General features: G+C 39.5%; 1 long non-coding RNA gene across 1 annotated transcript in view; it reads right to left on the bottom strand.

The window, feature by feature from the left end:
• Positions 1 to 18,497, bottom strand: part of LOC128205982 (uncharacterized) — a 147,055-nt gene extending 128,558 nt beyond the window's left edge. The window contains exon 1 of the long non-coding RNA XR_008256366.1: positions 18,423 to 18,497. This is a non-coding gene — a long non-coding RNA (uncharacterized LOC128205982). The remainder of the gene's footprint in view (positions 1 to 18,422) is intronic.
• Positions 18,498 to 19,224: the final 727 nt, after the last annotated feature.

The raw sequence follows: 19,224 nt of genomic DNA, 5'->3' as shown, positions 1-19,224 counted from the left end.
ATGACAGTCTATCGTGGACAAGGTTGGTCAATTGTGAGTACAGTTAGTCAGTCCTGGGTTATGTCAGTTCTGGGTTATATCAGTCCTGGGTTATGACAGTCTATCGTGGACAAGGTTGGTCAATTGTGAGTACAGTTAGTCAGTACTGGGTTATGTCAGTCCTGGGTTATATCAGTCCTGGGTTAAGACAGTCTATCGTGGACAAGGTTGGTCAATTGTGAGTACAGTTAGTCAGTACTGGGTTATGTCAGTCCTGGGTTATATCAGTCCTGGGTTATGACAGTCTATCGTGGACAAGGTTGGTCAATTGTGAGTACAGTTAGTCAGTACTGGGTTATGTCAGTCCTGGGTTATATCAGTCCTGGGTTATGACAGTCTATCGTGGACAAGGTTGGTCAATTGTGAGTACAGTTAGTCAGTACTGGGTTATGTCAGTCCTGGGTTATATCAGTCCTGGGTTATGACAGTCTATCGTGGACAAGGTAGGTCAATTGTGAGTACAGTTAGTCAGTCCTGGGTTATGTCGGTCCTGGGTTATATCAGTCCTGGGTTATGACAGTCTATCGTGGACAAGGTTGGTCAATTGTGAGTACAGTTAGTCAGTCCTGGGTTATGTCAGTTCTGGGTTATATCAGTCCTGGGTTATGACAGTCTATCGTGGACAAGGTTGGTCAATTGTGAGTACAGTTAGTCAGTACTGGGTTATGTCAGTCCTGGGTTATATCAGTCCTGGGTTATGACAGTCTATCGTGGACAAGGTTGGTCAATTGTGAGTACAGTTAGTCAGTCCTGGGTTATGTCGATCGAAGAACATGTTTTTTCGCCACATACTGGACGCGCACTTTTTTCAAAATTTAAAGAAAAGGTACACTTACCAGGCAAAAGTTGGTACCAGAATCGGTACTTTTCATTCTAAATCCGCCATTTTGTTTGCCATGAAATATATTTCTTACTTAATGTTTGCATGAAACGAAATTGCGTCCCCACTCTTGAATTAATAAACCATGATTACGAACAGTCTCAAGTCCAAGTCTAGACTCAGACTCAGAAAAGCATTTTTATGAAGGAACAAAAAATCATATTTATTCCATTTCTTTTACAAAAATTTATGTCAATAATAGTAAAACATTCAAATAGTGATATATTTCAGCAAATTTCACCATCAATACTTTGATAGAAGGAAAATCACAATGAAATTTAGTTTTGCCACATTGAGTCTTGAGTCTGAACTCAGACTTGAGACTGTACGTAATCACTGCCCCCGGCTTTCGGGCTCATATGTTACAGCATTAAGTATTTGAATATGAAAATACAAAGAAGAAACACGTAAGATTTAGACAGACTATGTATTTGCATTTTTTTATCAGGTAAGGCTACAATGCATCTTAATTTCCTTTTCAACGACTGTACATTTCAAAATATGTTAGAATTCATCGCCTATGTCGTTTTCGATACATAAAGTACATTTTCGGTAATTTCTTTCAATACCATGCCAGCGAATTTTTTCAACATTCAAATGATTATAAACATGTCTTGAATTGAAATGTAAAACTCTTATAATCGTTTTTTTTTAAATCCTTTAATTGTAGCATTTTTGAGATTCTTTACAATACTTCTCCAAGTCTGTTTGATTTGATCTTTTAGTGGTATTTAGTTTCGCAAACGTATGGGCTGGAAGCTTATACTAAATGCGGTCTCCTTGGCGATCTTGATCGACACGTTCAATAAAGCCACACTGTCGCGGATACACTCACACTCCTTCTCAACGTGTATGACCTTGTCCGCCAGCAACCCTAACGCGATGTATGTGCTCTCAATCTTGTCACGACCTTCGACACCCTCTCCTCGACCTACGACACCCTCTCCTCGACCTTCGACACCCTCTCCACGACATTCAACAACCTCTTATCGACCTTCGACAACCTCTCCTCGACCTTCGACACCCTTTCCACGACATTCGACAACCTCTCCTCGACCATCGACACCCTCTCCCCGACCTTTCAAACGTGGGTAATGTTACTCAATAGTGGTTAATGTGCAATCAATAGCGAGTAATGCTAATCAACAGTGGTTTAAGTGCAATCAATAGCGAGTATTGTTAGCCAATAGGGGTTAATGTGCAATCAATAGCGAGTAATGCTAGTCAATAGTGGTTCATTAGCAATCAAGAGCGAGTGATGTTAGTCAATAATGTTTAATGTGCAATCAATAGCGAGTATTGTTAGCCAATAGGGGTTAATGTGCAATCAATAGCGAGTAATGCTAGTCAATAGTGGTTCATTAGCAATCAAGAGCGAGTGATGCTAGTCAATAATGTTTAATGTGCAATCAATAGCGGGTAATGTTAGTCAATAATGTTTAATGTGCAATCAATATCGAGTAATGTTAGTCAATAGTGGTCAATGTACAATCAAAAGCGGGTAATGTTAGTCAATAGCTGTTAATTTGCAATCAATAGCGAGTAATGCTAGTCAATAGTGGTTAATGTGCAATCAATAGCGAGTAATGTTAGTTAATAGTGGTTAATGTGCAGTCAATAGCGAGTAATGTTAGTCAATAGTGGTTAACTTGCAATCAAGAGCGAGTGATGCTAGTCAACAGTGTTTAATGTGCAATCAATAGCGGATAATGTTAGTCAATAGTGGTTAATGTGCAATCAATAGCGAGTAATGCTAGTCAAAAGTGGTTAATGTGCAATCAATATCGAGAAATGCTAGTCAATAGTGGTCAATGTACAATCAAAAGCGGGTTATGTTAGTCAATAGCTGTTAATTTGCAATTAATAGCGAGTAATGCTAGTCAATAGTGGTTAATGTGCAATCAATAGCGAGTGATGTTAGTCAATAGTGGGTAATAAGCAATCAATAGCGGATAATGTTAGTCAATAGTGGTTAATAAGCAATCAATAGCGTGTAATGCTGGTCAATAGTGCTTAACGTGTAATCACTTTGTTTTGATTTGTCCGAAATATAATGACATTAGGAAAAAATACATAACTAAATTTTACTTTGCAAGACCAAGCATGTTTAAATTCATTCAATTATTAAACTCGGAAAATGCTGCATGTCTACGAAAACTAGCTTTGTATTGCAAACATGCTTTTAAGCTACGATATACTGCTTTGAATAATAATGCTTAACTTTTGACATGTTGAAATCATTGTTAGTTCATATATGTATAATGCACTCTCGCATTTATCAACTATTGCCATGCCATGTGTTATGTTATTGTAACAACGATGAACTGTATATGTTCAAGTTAACAATAAATTTTCTGTTCTGTTAAATTTTCTGTTCTGTTCTGTTCTGTAATCAGTATTTGGTAATTTTAGTCAATAGTGATTGAAGTGCAATAAATAGTGGGGAATGTTGATCAATAGTGGTTAATGTACAGTCAATAGTGGTAAATGTTGGTCAATAGTGGTTTATGTGCAACAATAATGAGTAATGTTGGTAAATAGTGGTTAATGTGCAATCAATAATGAGTAATGTTGGTAAATCGTTGAAAATGTTATTCATGTGGTCAATAGTTGGTTATATGAGACAATATTTGTTCATGTAATCAATAGTGGATAGTGATGGTAGTTATAAGTCCTACGTTTGCACGTTCAAACGTTGTCTTTTGGTATTAAACGCTGACAAATTCACGGACATTCGGCGGTGCATTTGGCACGAACAAATATATGTGTACCGAAAGGAATTGGAAGATTTTGGATTTTTAGGATAAAGAAAATGTACTATATGCGAAAAAATAACCAAGAAAGTAATGTATGGCGACAGAAGTATTATCTCTACCGTTGCCAAGGTGAATTAACGAGCTGCCTTTTGCTTGTTTCCACGTACATGCCAGTGTCAAATGTCATGGCAACCATTAGCTTAATTATTTTTAATAGTTCCTGTTACAGAATAAACAGCCCGGAAACCCGAGAACAAGTGGGTAGGCTTATCAGCATGGCAAAACACAAGCAGATCCGGTCGATAACAATCTGATCAAAACGTGTATACTTGTCCTTTTAAATGTTCGTAATTTAGTATTACATGGATGCAAATGGTTTAATAGTATATTCGTCCGATAACTTGAATCTTAATGATTGGTAGAAAATCATACTGAGTGTCGATATAGCCTATAGGTAGAAGTTTGTATCAATAGTTCGGCATCGTATTCTGGTAGCGGTTTTGACACTAATGCCAAAAGATTTACATTTATTAGCCCGTCAGTGAGCTATTTAACCGGTTCCGCCCTATCACGCAGGGAGCAGCGATTAAACAATTTTAGCATAACGGGGGGAGCAATTATTCAATAAAGTTTTAATTATAGTTTTCACGTTATGCTCGACCTCTAACCCCGGGAAAACACTTCATTCGGTCTAGGCGGGTATGCAAAATACGAAAACTAGACAAACATATGAAATATTATCGGTTACAAATGACTTTTACACGTTTACCGTCATAAAATGTTCCAGCGTATCAGTATACACGGTGCTTTAGTATTAAATCGCATTGGGTGGAGATAAAAGAAACGCAATTTATATGTAACACATCAGCAAGAAAATAAATAACTATTAAGTGTGAAAGTCGCTAAAGTAAACTGATCAATGTTTTTATCTTTTTAATAATTTGTGTTTGTGTATACGTGTAAAACATTGCCAAACATAAACATACCTGTAAAATAAGAGTGATGTTATCAGTAAAAGAAGCGCACTGTAACAGATGCCTATACGGGGTTGACCTTCACCTTGAATCAGCAAACCATTGCCTTCTAAATAAAGACACCGGGACGAGATCGGCACCATGGGTGGCAGTAGTCTCAAACAATAGCTTGCAGAATGGCAGTAAGCACTGCTGTCGTATACGATCTGTCATTTTGGGAATTATGTCCAACATGTTAAGTAGCAATCCAGTTACATGTGTCATGATACAAATTAGTTTATATAAAGGTCTCTTAATGGATGCATGTCCGATATATGGTCAGTTTGCAAATGAAGCAAAACTATGAACACTGCACCCAGATAAGGGGACTTGATTTTCTGATATGACCTGCTAACTAAGCATATACGCACGTGATATAGCTAATTGAATGTTTCCCGATTGTCACTCAAAACAATGAACTGTTTGTACATGAAAAGACGGGGCAAAACACTGAAGCGCTTAACAATACATAAATACTACCTGTAAGTGCCCGCCGTGGAAATGAAGTTGACAACAAAGCTGAAATAATTTAAGAATGCTATGCTTAGTCTGTCGATTTGCAAGCAGTTGATGTTTTTCCTTCGTCCAGTAATAGATGTTTTCCGAAATCATGTAAACGTGCCTGAAAGGTTTAATCAATCATTAACAATTTCCGTTGAATCATAGTGGTTTTCAAGAGACATTTCGCAACACCAATAAGCACCTGATACGATGAGTTCATATTCCTTGGTGAATAAACAAACAATTTGCGTGCGTTTCAATTGTAAATTCTCTTGACTTCGAGAATGTGCCATATTTTATATTCTGAATATACTAGTGAACATCTCTGGTTCCACTTCTACCTTCTCTTATCTTTACCCGTATATGGAGTTTAGTACTTTGTCCCCTGTGTTGGTCATATGATCGTTAAGCATATCAGTTTGTTGGTGGCAATTGTCCGTCTGTAAAAGTACATATTGGTACATCAGCTCACCTTCAGTTTCGTCCGTAAAACTCTCCGTATAATGTACCATATTTATAAAACCTTTCGTCTTATTTTTTATTTGATGGTAACTAGTCAAAATCGCACATCGGTCGGCCATAGGCGACCATTTCTACCAAAGCAATATGTTATTATCTGAACAGGAACTATTATTTTCTAAGAAACTATGATTTAATCACCGGGGCACACGACCTTTCCATAAATCGAGTGTTTTATAACGCGCATTAATACCAACCCTGCTGTGTGCAAAGTGGTTATTAACTCTGTATGAGTGATAAGGCATAGATTGTGATCAGGAGTTTTTCGCCAGAGAAAACAAACCCTCTGCACGTGTTTGTAGATCCCTTTGTCCATATTGACAATGTTCTTCATGAAGTTCAGTTACATCTTAAACGTCCACTCTTTTGTCCTATTAATACTAATTAGTCAGGATGAGTTATAGTTAACGTATTGCATATTAAGCGGATTGATTGCAAGTGAACGACTATAAATATGTACGCTCAACAATGGGATTTGATACAACTTAAAATTACTAAAAACAAAAGTCATCTGTAGAATTTTTTAAATCATAAAAACGGCATATACCGTAGTCTAATACATACCTCTGACATCAATATTTCCCGGTTTTCTTGACTCAAGCCCAACACCACCCTTTGCGATCTGTTCATCGTTATGAAATGAAATGCTTGTTGGCTGATGACAGATAAGCACCCTGGAATTTCATTTATTACAGATATCTGATTTTATAAAAATAATTAGACATACAGCGAACTAAATTGGGTACGAAGATTCTAGAGAACGAATAAGAGACATAATAACGGAGTTTTTGTCGCGCAGTAAATCTATCACGTGATACATAAATCAGTCGTGTGGAAACAGCTGAACAAAAATGGCGGCACTTTTATGTATTTGTCAGGAATCAAGGTGTCAAATGCATAATTTACCCAGTGGTTTGATAGAATTGAACAGGGGCCATATCTATTTCAGCTACTTTCCTTACTGTTCACGAATTATTTTGATTCTCGGGTTTTACGAGTGCAACGACTTCTTTCTTCTTGTAATAATGAATTGATACATAAAAAACATGGAAATATGAATAATGGACACTAATCTTCACTTAAATGGACTTAGTGAAATAAAAAGAAAATGCTGTTTATGTTTACACCAACTCCGACTGATGCATTTTGTGGCATTTTCTGTACATTGCAGTAAATATAATACAGTACATAAAATGATGTCACTTTATCTGTAAGCTTCATTCTATTGGTATTGAAGTATCAGCTACAAATGATAAAATAACACCAAGAGAATGACTGTTATAGTCAACCCTGTCACCACCGTAGTTACTGTGATGATAAAACTTCTAACAAGCCCATCGACAGTGATAATTATACATGTAACCACCGCGGCGACAGTGATAGTTATACATGTAACCACCGCCGCTACAGTGATGATCCACTATGTAACCACCGCCGCTACAGTGATGATCCACCATGTAACCACCGCCGCTACAGTGATGATCCACCATGTCACCACCGCCGCTACAGTGATGATCCACCATGTAACCACCGACGCTACAGTGATGATCCACCATGTAACCACCGCCGCTACAGTGATGGTCAACTGTGTAACCACCGCCGCCACATTGATGATCCACTATGTAGCCAACGTCGCTACAGTGATGGTAAACCGTGTAACCACCGCCGACACAGTGATGATCCACTGTGTAACCACCGCCGCCACAATGATGATCCACTGTGTAACCACCGCCGCCACAATGATGATCCACTGTGTAACCACCGCCGCCACAATGATGATCCACCGTGTAACCACCGCCGCCACAATGCTGATCCACTGTGTAACCACCGTCGCTACAGTGATGTTCCACTGTGTAACAACCGCCGCCACAGTGATGATCAAGTGTGTAACCACCGCCCCAACAGTGATGGTCAACTGTGTAACCACCGCCGTCACAGTGATGATCCACTGTGTAACACCGCCGCCACAGTGATGGTCCACTATGTAACCACCGCCGCCACATAAATAATCCACTATGCAACCACTGCCGACACAGTGATGGTCCACTATGAAACCACCGCCGCCACATTGATGATCCACTATGTAACCACCGCCGCCACAGTGATGATCCACTATGTAACCACCGCCGCCACAGTGATGATCCACTGTGTAACCACCGCCCCTACAGTGATGGTCCACTATGTAACCACCGCCGCCAGAGTGATGATCAACTATGCAACCACCGTCGCCACAGTGATGATCCACCATGTAACCACCGCCCCCACAGTGATGAGCCACTGTGTAACACCGCCGCCACAGTGATGATCCACTGTGTAACACCGCCGCCACAGTCATGATCCACTATGTAACCACCGCCGCCATAGTGATGATCCACTATGTAACCACCGCCGCCATATTGATGATCCACTATGCAACCACCGCCGACACAGTGAGGGTCAACTATGTAACCACCGCCGCCACAGTGATGGTCAACTTTGTTACCACCGCCGCTACAGTGATGGTCAACTATGTAACTCCTGCCGCCAAAGTGATGATCCACTATTTTTAACCACCGCCGCCACAGTGATGATACAATATGTAATCACCGCCGCCACAGTGATGGTCCACTATGTAACCACTGCCGCCACATTGATAATCCACTGTTGAACCACCGCCCCTACAGTGATGATCCACTATGTAACCACCGCCGTCACAGAGATGGTCCACTATGTAACCACCGCCCCTACAGTGATGGTCACCTGTGTAACCACCGCCGCCACAGTGATGGTCCACTATGTAACCACCGCCGCCACAGTGATGATCCACTGTGTAATCACCGCCGCCACAGTGATGATCCACTGTGTAACCACCGCCGCCACAATGATGACCCACTATGTAACCACCGCCGCCACAGTGATGGTCCACTATGTAACCATCGCCCCTACAGTGATGATCCACTATGTAACCACCGCCGCCACAATGATGATCCACTGTGTAACCAGCGCCCCTACAGTGATGATCTACTATGTAACCACCGCCGCCACAGTGATGATCTACTATGTAACCCCCGCCGCCACAGTGATGATCCACTGTGTAACCTACGCCCAAACAGTGATGGTCCACTGTGTAACCACAGCCGCCACAGTGATGGTCCAATATGTAACCACCGCCTCTACAGTGATAATCCACTGTGTAACCACCGCCGCCACGATGATGATCCACTATGTAACCACCGCTGTCACAATGATGATCCACTATGTAACCACCGCTGTCACAATGATTGCGATGATCAAATATGTAACCACTGCGGTGACTGTGACGATCCACTATGTAGCCACCGCCACAACAGGTATTCAACCCTGTTACCACCGCCGCGGTGACTGTGATAACCAACCCTGTTACTATCGCCGCGGTGACTGTGATAACCAACCCTGTTACCACCACCGCGGAGACTGTGATAACCAACCCTGTTACTATCGCCGCGGTGACTGTGAGAATCAGCCCTATTACCACCGCCGCGGTGACTGTGATAACCAACCCTGTTACCACCGCCGCGGTGACTGTGATAACCAACCCTGTTACTATCGCCGCGGTGACTGTGAGAATCAGCCCTATTACCACCGCCGCGGTGACTGTGATAACCAACCCTGTTACCACCGCCGCGGTGACTGTGATAACCAACCCTGTTACTACCGCCGCGGTGACTGTGAGAATCAACCCTGTTGCCAACGCCGCGGTGACTGTGATAACCAACCCTGTTACCATCGCCGCGGTGACTGTGATGACCAACCCTGTTACCAACGCCGCCGCGACTGTGATGATCAACCCTGTTACCATCACCGCCGCGACTGTGATGACCAACCCTGTTACCAACGCCGCCGCGACTGTGAAGATCAACCCTGTTACCATCACCGCCGAGGCGACTGTGATGATCAAACCTGTTACCACCGCCGCTATAACTGTGATGGTCAACCCTGTAACCACCGCCACGGTGACTGTGATGATCACCCATGTTACCAACGCCGCGGCGACTGTGATCATCAACCCTGTAACCACTGCCGCGGCGACCGTTATGATCAACCCTGTTTCCATCACCGCCGCTGCGACTGTGATGATCAACCCTGTTACCACCGTCGCGGCGACTGTGAGAATCAAACCTGTTACAAACGCCGCGGCGACTGTGAGAATCAAACCTGTTACAAACGCCGCAGCGACTGTGAGAATCAACCCTGTTACCAACGCTGCAGCGACTGTGAGAATCAACCCTGTTACTAAAGCCGCAGCGACTGTGAGAATCAAACCTGTTACAAACGCCGCAGCGACTGTGAGAATCAACCCTGTTACCAACGCCGCAGCGACTGTGAGAATCAACCCTGTTACCAACGCCGCAGCGACTGTGAGAATCAAACCTGTTACCAACGCCGCAGCGACTGTTAGAATCAAACCTGTTACCAACGCCGCAGCGACTGTGAGAATCAAACCTGTAACAAACGCCGCGGTGACTGTTAGAATCAACCCTGTTACCAACGCCGCAGCGACTGTGAGAATCAAACCCGTTACCAACGCCGCAGCGACTGTGAGAATCAACCCTGTTACCAACGCCGCGGTGACTGTGATGACCATCTATGTAACCACTGCGGCTACCGTGATGTTTAACTCTGTAACCACCGTGGCTTCAGTAATGTATGTAACCATCGCGGTGAATGTGAGCGTCAACATGTTACATGCAACCAGCGAGATTTTCACACAGGCTCTATGTAACAGAAACACACTTTACCACCATCGCTAAATCAGCATGCGTTTGATCCGTAGCATATGATTTATCAAAATACATGTATACTTAAAGTGCACAGTTGCATTTTTCAGAACAACGAAAACTTTCTTTGTTGCCAGTAAATATACTGAAAATATATCAACTGTTTTCGTCCCCAGTGGCCAGCCAGTATTGCTTCAGGTCTCACGTTCGGAAACAAACGGACGCGTATCCACGAAATCACCCTCCTGAGACGTGGCCCATCCTGGTAATGTTATCAGATTCGTGCTTGACTGATTCCGCTTTGCGCTCGTGCATGGCACGTGACCTACACTGGCGCGCGCAGTGTATGAAGAATCAATCTTCAGCTAGGGTCTATGTGTTGAATGATTTTTTTGATATTATCAAGGGAAGGTTTTATCCTAACCTGTTTGCTAAGCGATAGTATGATATTCCTTCTATTTAGAATAACATTAAAAGACTCGAAAAAACATGTGTTAAGCAATAAGGCATATAAGAGATGAAGATAAAATTAATATCATCAAGATAGATCACTGAAGATACTTTTTTATTATATGCTTTCCGGTGATTTATAGAAAAATAATCAGTGAAATAAAATTGATATTTTACCGTAACAAACAGTGAAATAACATTATGATATTTTTCACTGTTTTGAAATTTTAGCCCTTTTTCAATTTCAAATCAAATGTCAGCTCATACACGGCTGGGACGTTACGTTCACATACAATGCTGTTTTCCCCTGACAATCGGCACACTAGGAACCCATGTTAAAATGTGCCCCAAAAATAGTTCTCATAACTGTTCAATCTTATTCAATACGTTTATAATCAAAGTAATTGCATTTTAATATGTCAATATTAATTCAAAACATAAAAAGCTTTTAAACGTGTATAAACGTGGATCAGTCACCAAACATTATTAAATCATGTTACAATTGTTCCGCAAGTCGCAGACTATACAGTTCAATATCACGAGTATTTACAAACAATCGCCACATGTTCAATGGATTTAATGCATGTTGATGTTAAAGAATAACGTGTTCAGAACTACACCGGTAAAGACAGAATGCATTTCTGTTGTAAGTGAGATTTTGTCATTCACCACAGAAATAGCATTTGCGGTTGGGGAAAGTGCACATGTAGAATTCTGGCCGATTTCCTTTGCCAGTGTCATTATCATGCAGAGTGGTGGAACTTTCTGGGCGTGTCTTAGTTGAGTTTGGTTGCTGGCGGACTATTGATAAGATTGTGTAGCATTTTTGTGCCTTTCCTTCGACATTTCAGAAAAAAAGTCAGTTTTTGCGGTCACATGACAAACAACTGTAGATAAACATCACGTGGTCAACTATCCTAATAAACTAATATTTACATTGACATTGAAGGTCATAAGTCCAAGAAAAAATAGTGTTCAGTTTCTCAGTAACAAAGAGGGAGCTCGGTTTTTATTTCAGTTCATTCAATATTTTAATACTTCTTCGCCCAAGAAAGTCAAGTACTAATAAACCAACACCTTCATGATAAAATCATTTTAAAAGTTATACAATTTAGCTACAATATGATAAGTATAATAAACAGATTTAAAATTTAATCAACAGTAGGAACATTCCATTACTCTACTACTACATTTATTTTACAGAAATGATTCTAAGTTTGAGGAAACAATGAAGATTAAATACTGCATTTTGTAACATAGTGCGTGCATTTGAACACCAATTATTTAAGATTGCGTTATTTTCTGCATCGTACCGAAGGCTTAGCAGTGTATGGTATAAAATGCAAGTGTCTCTTTTAAACTGTTAAAGTTTAAAAAAATATTTTACAGTTTACGTACTTTTCTAGTAACATAAAGTGGTTACTGTCCTAGTTTACCATATATTGCAGAGTTACTAGCGCTTATTTTTACACCAAGGAGTCTTTTCAGAAATTTTCTATGCACCCTTTCTATATTTTCACCTCTACAAAAGTCCCATACTTCACAAAATTGATGACACAAATGAGTCGAATAAACCCAACATAATTTTAACAGGAATATCTTCCCCCTTGTTATCCCAAACAAATTTCCCATAGTCCTTTATCTGTTTATGTCTTTGTAGCGTTAACAATATTTCATGTATTTTAGTTTGTCGAGATACGATCTTTGACCCAGGTCAACTGATCTTGATGTCCATTTTATTGTCGATCTACGATCTACGATCCAGGTCAACCGATTTTATGTATTACACCTCGTCGATCTACGACCAAGGTCAATCATTTTGGATGTATAGCAGATTGTCGATCTACGATTCAGGTCGACAATATTTCATGTATTTTAGTTTGTTGAGCTACGACCGATGACCCAGGTCAACCGATCCCGATGTCCATATTAGTGTCGATCAACGATTTATGATTTAGATCGGCAATCCTTTGTCTACGATCTACGATCCAGGTCGACCAATTCATTTATTTTATGCTGATGTACGATCTACGAGCTACGAGCCAATTTTACACTCCTGTCACTGTCACACTTGGGGATGTGACAGGTCAAGCCATAATGCAGCCGCAGCCACTATAGGGCGCGGGCAGACCTTTATAAACTCAACAACAACAACAACCTACAACGTTAAAAGAAGTGAGCTGCGGCTGTACCTGAGAAAACAAGCAGTGTTTTAGTTCGGCTTAACCTTGTTTAAAACATGTTTGTGACGTCATCCATTGTTCTGTGTGTACTCTATATTGGTTATTGGACTGCGTTCTGTACTGTCGAATATTTTAAAAATGGACTGTCCAACATTTTAATTATGGACAGTCTTTGTTCAAATAAGGACAGTGATTGTTCTTATAATGGACAGTCAGTAGAAATAGTAGTATGGTAGAATAAAGACGCGTGTTAACAAACTCGCTTTTCTTGTATTGTGTATTGTGCACTGTTTTGAAGAATAAAATACTTTAAAACCCTTTTTATTTAGGTTTAATAAATAATTATAAAATATTGATTTTAATAAAATCCGATTTGTAACAACTCGATTACGCAAAAAGGAAAAGGTGTGACTGAGGTCTGTGCAGCCGTAAGGGAAAAGAAAAATGTTTATTAGTTGTATATCTCTTGAGAAGGTCTAAAACTAATACATGTTTTATTAAACTTTGAGAAACGATCTTTTTGGGGAGTGAAACATTTATTCTTGGCGACATGTTTTGGGTTATTTAGGAGTTAAAAAAATACAAACAAATACTATTTGAACAGATTTTGGATAAAAAAGCATTCACATTATAACGGAAAGGTCTGTCGATATTAGTACTTCGTTTTTATGTCAAAATATCACACATTACCTATTTAACAATGTCTTGAGAGATCTTGATGATATCTTGTCAAAAAAGAAAGTTATTCAGAAAAATAATGAATTTTCGTGGATGAAATTCATTTCCGGGTTACAAAAATGCCTATATCCTTTTTAAAATAGCTGCAATCAACACAAAGCCATAAGACATTGTTGATTGGGCAGTTCCAATAAACCTGATTCACAAACATATTCTTTTTGTTTTGAGACATTTCCGGGAAAACGTAAATGCTTTTTGATTCGAAATCTGATAAAATAATATTTCGTAAAAAAATGTTCAACTCCTAATTACAGCTTTTCATGTTGCATCGGATATATGAGTCATGCCTGTTAAATATTAAATCTCAAACCTAAATAGAAGTTGAATTTTTTAAACATGTAAAATTTTGGTCCCTCATTGGACTTTTGCATCACTACCGACCCTTAATGAAAAGAAAACAAATGATCTTAAACTTCAAAATTTTAAGTGAATAATGCACAATGAAAACACAGTTTGCAGTTGTGATATATCCGTAGAGGTTGAAGTAAAAGTTAGGTGACATGAATTGTGAATGCAAAATCTGATGCAGGCATTGTATATCGGATGAATGGCAGTGGGTGGAAAGTTGAAATTCTTAATGAATAAGCCTCATAAGCCTAGCATTTAATGATTGCCTATCTGCAATTTTATTGGCTGTAAATGTAGATTGTATTCTAAAAATAATTATTTTAAATAATAATCAAAATAGTACTGACAATTTATATGTAAACGTAAATAAGCGCATAATTATTTTGTTTTGCTGAAAATATTTGCATGATTAGTATTTTTCAAATGGTGTGACAAGTTGTGATAAGTGCATAAGCTGACAATAGCGCCATGAAATTCATGATTTGGACCTCGTTGTTTACATGTTTTAAGAAAGTGAAACGCCTCAAACTGTCCATTATGTCAGCGTAAAACACCAACTCGCACACCGTGCCTGTGACTGTTCTTTCCCTGGAATAATGGACAGTTTTCGGCCTTTCATTCCTTACTTAGGTGTATAGTACAGTTTCCCATGTTCTTATACAATTATTTATAATAATAAATTAGTATAAGAAATACGGTTCAAGCTGATGTTATGTTTTTGTTTACTTATCAGTCGGTAGTACTTTCTCTGGCGTCATTCTGATGACGTCAAACCATGAAAACACATGTGAACGAAGTGTGAAAGCCGTGTATAAAATATCATTTAATTGAACAAAATGGTATTTCCTAACCTTATTTCATAACCGATAGAAGCGATCGGAATGAAATGTTTTTTGGGTTAAAATCACAGAGAAGTCTTTTTCTGCTTCTGGTTCGCACAGATGCTTTGAAATTTCATCCAGGTCATCATTATTGGGTGACGTGATTTTCAACCATGCATAAAACAAGTCTAGAAAAAAATTGGCAAATTGTCAGGGACGGGTAAAATTTTGAGAAAAAAGGTCCAACAGGAATTCAAAAGAGCATTGAAAATTGTGTTTTATCCCCATTTTATTTGATAAAAGCAATGAGGCGCGACAACAGAAGGCCGTCTGCATCTGATACTCTGAGTTACAGAGCGCTTTACGTGTGACAAGGTGTTTTGGTAAATAACTACCCGTGTAATTTGCCCACATGTGATTTAAGAAATATTGAGTTTCTATGTATACAACTTTGCGCTTATTTTGCAGCAACTGCAGTGACCTACATTCCAATCCCCTCGGTGAAATACCCGTTATGATTCGCAAGCAACGTGGTTCAAAATATTGGGTCAAAAAGTTAAATCAGTTACATTCGACACCTTTTGGACATACTCTTCATATATTAAAACTGTTGCATACGCTTGCGTACTCATGTTATACTAACTTTGGGAAAAGTACATACACAAAAAAATATTACTCGAGGATGAAAAGAAAACAAACATTTGATAAAGAAGTCTTCATTCATTTATACAGACATACCAAGAAGTTGACCTATTCTCTGACATGGTGAAGGATTTTTTGGATCCCTTCAATCCATTCATTAATCCAACGAACGTGGCCCATTTTAAAAACCTCCTTGAAAGTTTTCGCCAGGTGTTTAATTGTAAAAGGAAACGTTTTTCAGCATGGATCCGGTAAACGAAGATATGGCAACCATTTTAAAAGATAAATTTCAATCACTTTATCGATGTATATCAGATAATGTTACGGCAGATTCTTGTTGCAATGCAAGTTGGCGAAAACCAGAAGATTACGTAATGCAGATCGTGTGGAGGCTGGTTCTGCGAGGAAATTCCGACCAGATAAGGCCCTGCAAGGAAGCGGGCGTGAGCCGCCTGTCGGTGGCATATGGTATAGAGTAGAGCGAAAACGTTTATTTTATATATTTTACAACGATTGTAAACGTTATGATAATTTATTCTCACTCATGTTGGCACGATGCTGCGCTAGAGTGTGGTCTTGTGAAGTGGGGGAAACCGGAGTACCCAGAGAGAACCTACTTGTCCGACTTGGTGACCACTAACCAAACTAGCATACGCCCAGGCCCCGGTCGCCTTTGTGAAAGCGAGTGCGCTAACGACTGCGCTAACCGGAAAACGTTTGCTTTGGTGAAAACTGAACGGGATACATACAATTTAAACAGTACCGATCATGGTTATAGTTTTAGGCTGTAGGCCGCTATGCTTGCAGACTTTTATAACCGGAAATAGGAATCTACCATCGTGAGATCGACATAACATTAGTAACATCGGATGTATGAATGCGCCAACCGGCGTATCAACCTTAGCGGTGGTCAACAACCCAATGTACATTACCATTATGCTGTTACAAATACGCAGCTGCGTTATGCATGCGTAGTTGTTAAATTAGGTTTGTAATAAATATTCATGAAATATTATGCGGTTAGAAAAAAGTGAATCTTCTCTATAAAACTACACTGATCGTGTTTTAAGGCTGTCGGCCGCTAGGCCTGTAGACTTTTATAATCGTATCTCGGAAATCGCATCGGCAGATCGACATAACATTTTTAACTTGGGCAAAATAATGCGCGCACGGGCTTATCAACTCCAGCGCGGTTAGAACTGACGTGGTCACCGACCTAATTTGCATTAACATTAACATTAAAAATACCTAGTAAGCAATCTGCTCTAATTGCACGGACTGCGTTCTGCATATTAATTAGCTTGCTATAAATAGAGCTGTAATGAGTTTTCAATCTATATAGTAATCTATTAATATAGTTCGAATACGCTGCGTTTTGCGTAATATAACGCAATTGATTTTTTTGCAGAATCCGCAAATAGTTTCAAAATGAACGCGTACTGAATCAAATAAATACAAATGTACATTTATTATATACCTGTGTTTAGATTTTGCTTCGGCCGAGGACCGATAATATATACATGTACATTGTAGTTAATAATAGAATGTGGGTCTTACTTGACATTTTATTGAGATTGTTAGTTTTTACTGTTGTTTGTAAAATGCGTATCGCATAAAACCATTCTCTTGTGTAAGTACATATTAACAACGTTTTAACCATTGCTAAATGAATATTATGCACTTTTACCATTCAAATCAAATCGCGTAAAGCGTTGACTATGGCGTGTGGAGTGTTGCAAAATTATATAAAAAAAAATATTTGTTCAATAAATTATATTTATGTTCTAAAAAATGTTTAAAACTGTATTGTGTTTAAGTGGGTTGTATGTCGTTGTTGAGGTTGGTTGGAGAGTGGTGGGGGGGGGGGGGGTCAGAGGAGGGGTGGTGGCTACGAAGAAGTCTCAAATACTACTTTCCGATACTTCATTTCAAAGTGTGGAGGTAATGGATGGTAGGGATCATACTTTACTTTAAATAGAGTCTGCGAGGTGGTTTGTGTGCCGTAGTTGTTGGTGGTTTGAGATGCGTGGGGAAGTCGGAGGAATTGGGGGTGGCTATGAAGAAGTCTCAATTAAATCATACTTTCACATACTTCATTTCAAAGAGTAGAGGTAAAGGAGGGTAGGGCACGTACCTTACATACAAAAGAGTATGCGAGGGTGTGTACGCCGATATTTAATACTTCATTTTGGTCGTGACCTGTATACCAAAGTTGTTGGGGGTGGAGAGGGGTGTAGAAGACAGGCGAGGGGGCGGGCGAAATCCCGGGAAGTCCTTTCAATTTCATATATGTTAATGTTTTAACGACTAGTTCAATATCACATTTTATATTTGTTTGATTGCTTCTCGTATTTATAGTATGTCATATATTGATTGGTTTAAAGGTGTCTTACCTTTTATTGATATTGCCTGTAATAAGTTATCCGTTTATTTCGTTGTGAAGCGCCTTTGAACGTGTGTATCGAAAGGGTGCTATATAAAGTTTACGAATAAAAATATTAAATGTGTATTGTGAACAAGTTGTGTGTCGAGAAAGGTGAATCATTGGTATCAAGCGGGAGTTGATTATACAATCGTCATTATGTGTATCATAACGATTTGTATATTGTGTCTCAACTGTTATGAGGAATCGAGGAATGAAATGCAAATTATACAATTTCACTTAAATACCATCAATGCACGTAAATACGAATCATCAACATCATTTTAACATTGGTCATGATAGGAAAGTGTACTTAATGAACAAAGGCATAATATAAGATTTTATATCGTAAAGCATACCATTTAAATACATACATGCAATACTCGTCTCAATATCGATATGGACATGTCATTGTGAGATATTGTACCATGTCTGTTACCTATCAGTAAAGACACCCCGCTGTGACAGATTCTTGTCGTGCGGTCAGTACTTGGAACCATGCTGTCACTGAGGACTATAATACGATGTGTATTAAACCCCAATGACGTTCTGGTTCAAAACGGAATGCTCCTGTGAACCAAAAATTAAATCTTGTATTTACACGAAGGTAACAAGTAAGAGTACGCGGTGTATGAAAGAAACATCGGAAGTCTGAATATTTATTTCTTAGTGCAATGCAGTCCAATAGTACATTGCACGTCAGTGTTTACGATATTAAAGAAATCCAATACAATACACCACTGAGGGACCGAGGCGTAAGCCGAGGTCAGTTCACCTTCGGGGCTGAGTAGGCGGTTATTATAATGCAATACGTCCCGAAGTGGTGTATTATATAAAAGAGGATGATCTTAAGCGAAGTGATATTGTTAATTTTTCGACCATATGAGAGCGTTTAGTTATGGCAAGATTAATGTGGACTTGAATTAGACCAAAGATTTGTATTATATGGCTTTATTTTTTTCTAATTTAGATGGAAAACAGATTGTTCATTCACCGTGCCATATCCAGGCCACACCACGAGGAGGCGCTCTCGTCATGACCCACCCCCCACCCCCACCCCAAACCCACCCTCATTTAGTTGATGAAGTTTCAGCCTTTCAACACATTTCCTAATTTGTTACATACTACAGCTTCAGAGAACATTGAAATGCAACAGCATCTTCAAAAAATCATAAA

The sequence above is a fragment of the Mya arenaria genome, chromosome 10 (genome assembly GCF_026914265.1).
Source record: "Mya arenaria isolate MELC-2E11 chromosome 10, ASM2691426v1".
In the NCBI taxonomy this organism is placed as follows: domain Eukaryota; kingdom Metazoa; phylum Mollusca; class Bivalvia; order Myida; family Myidae; genus Mya; species Mya arenaria.
This window is presented reverse-complemented; position numbering and strand designations above follow the sequence as displayed.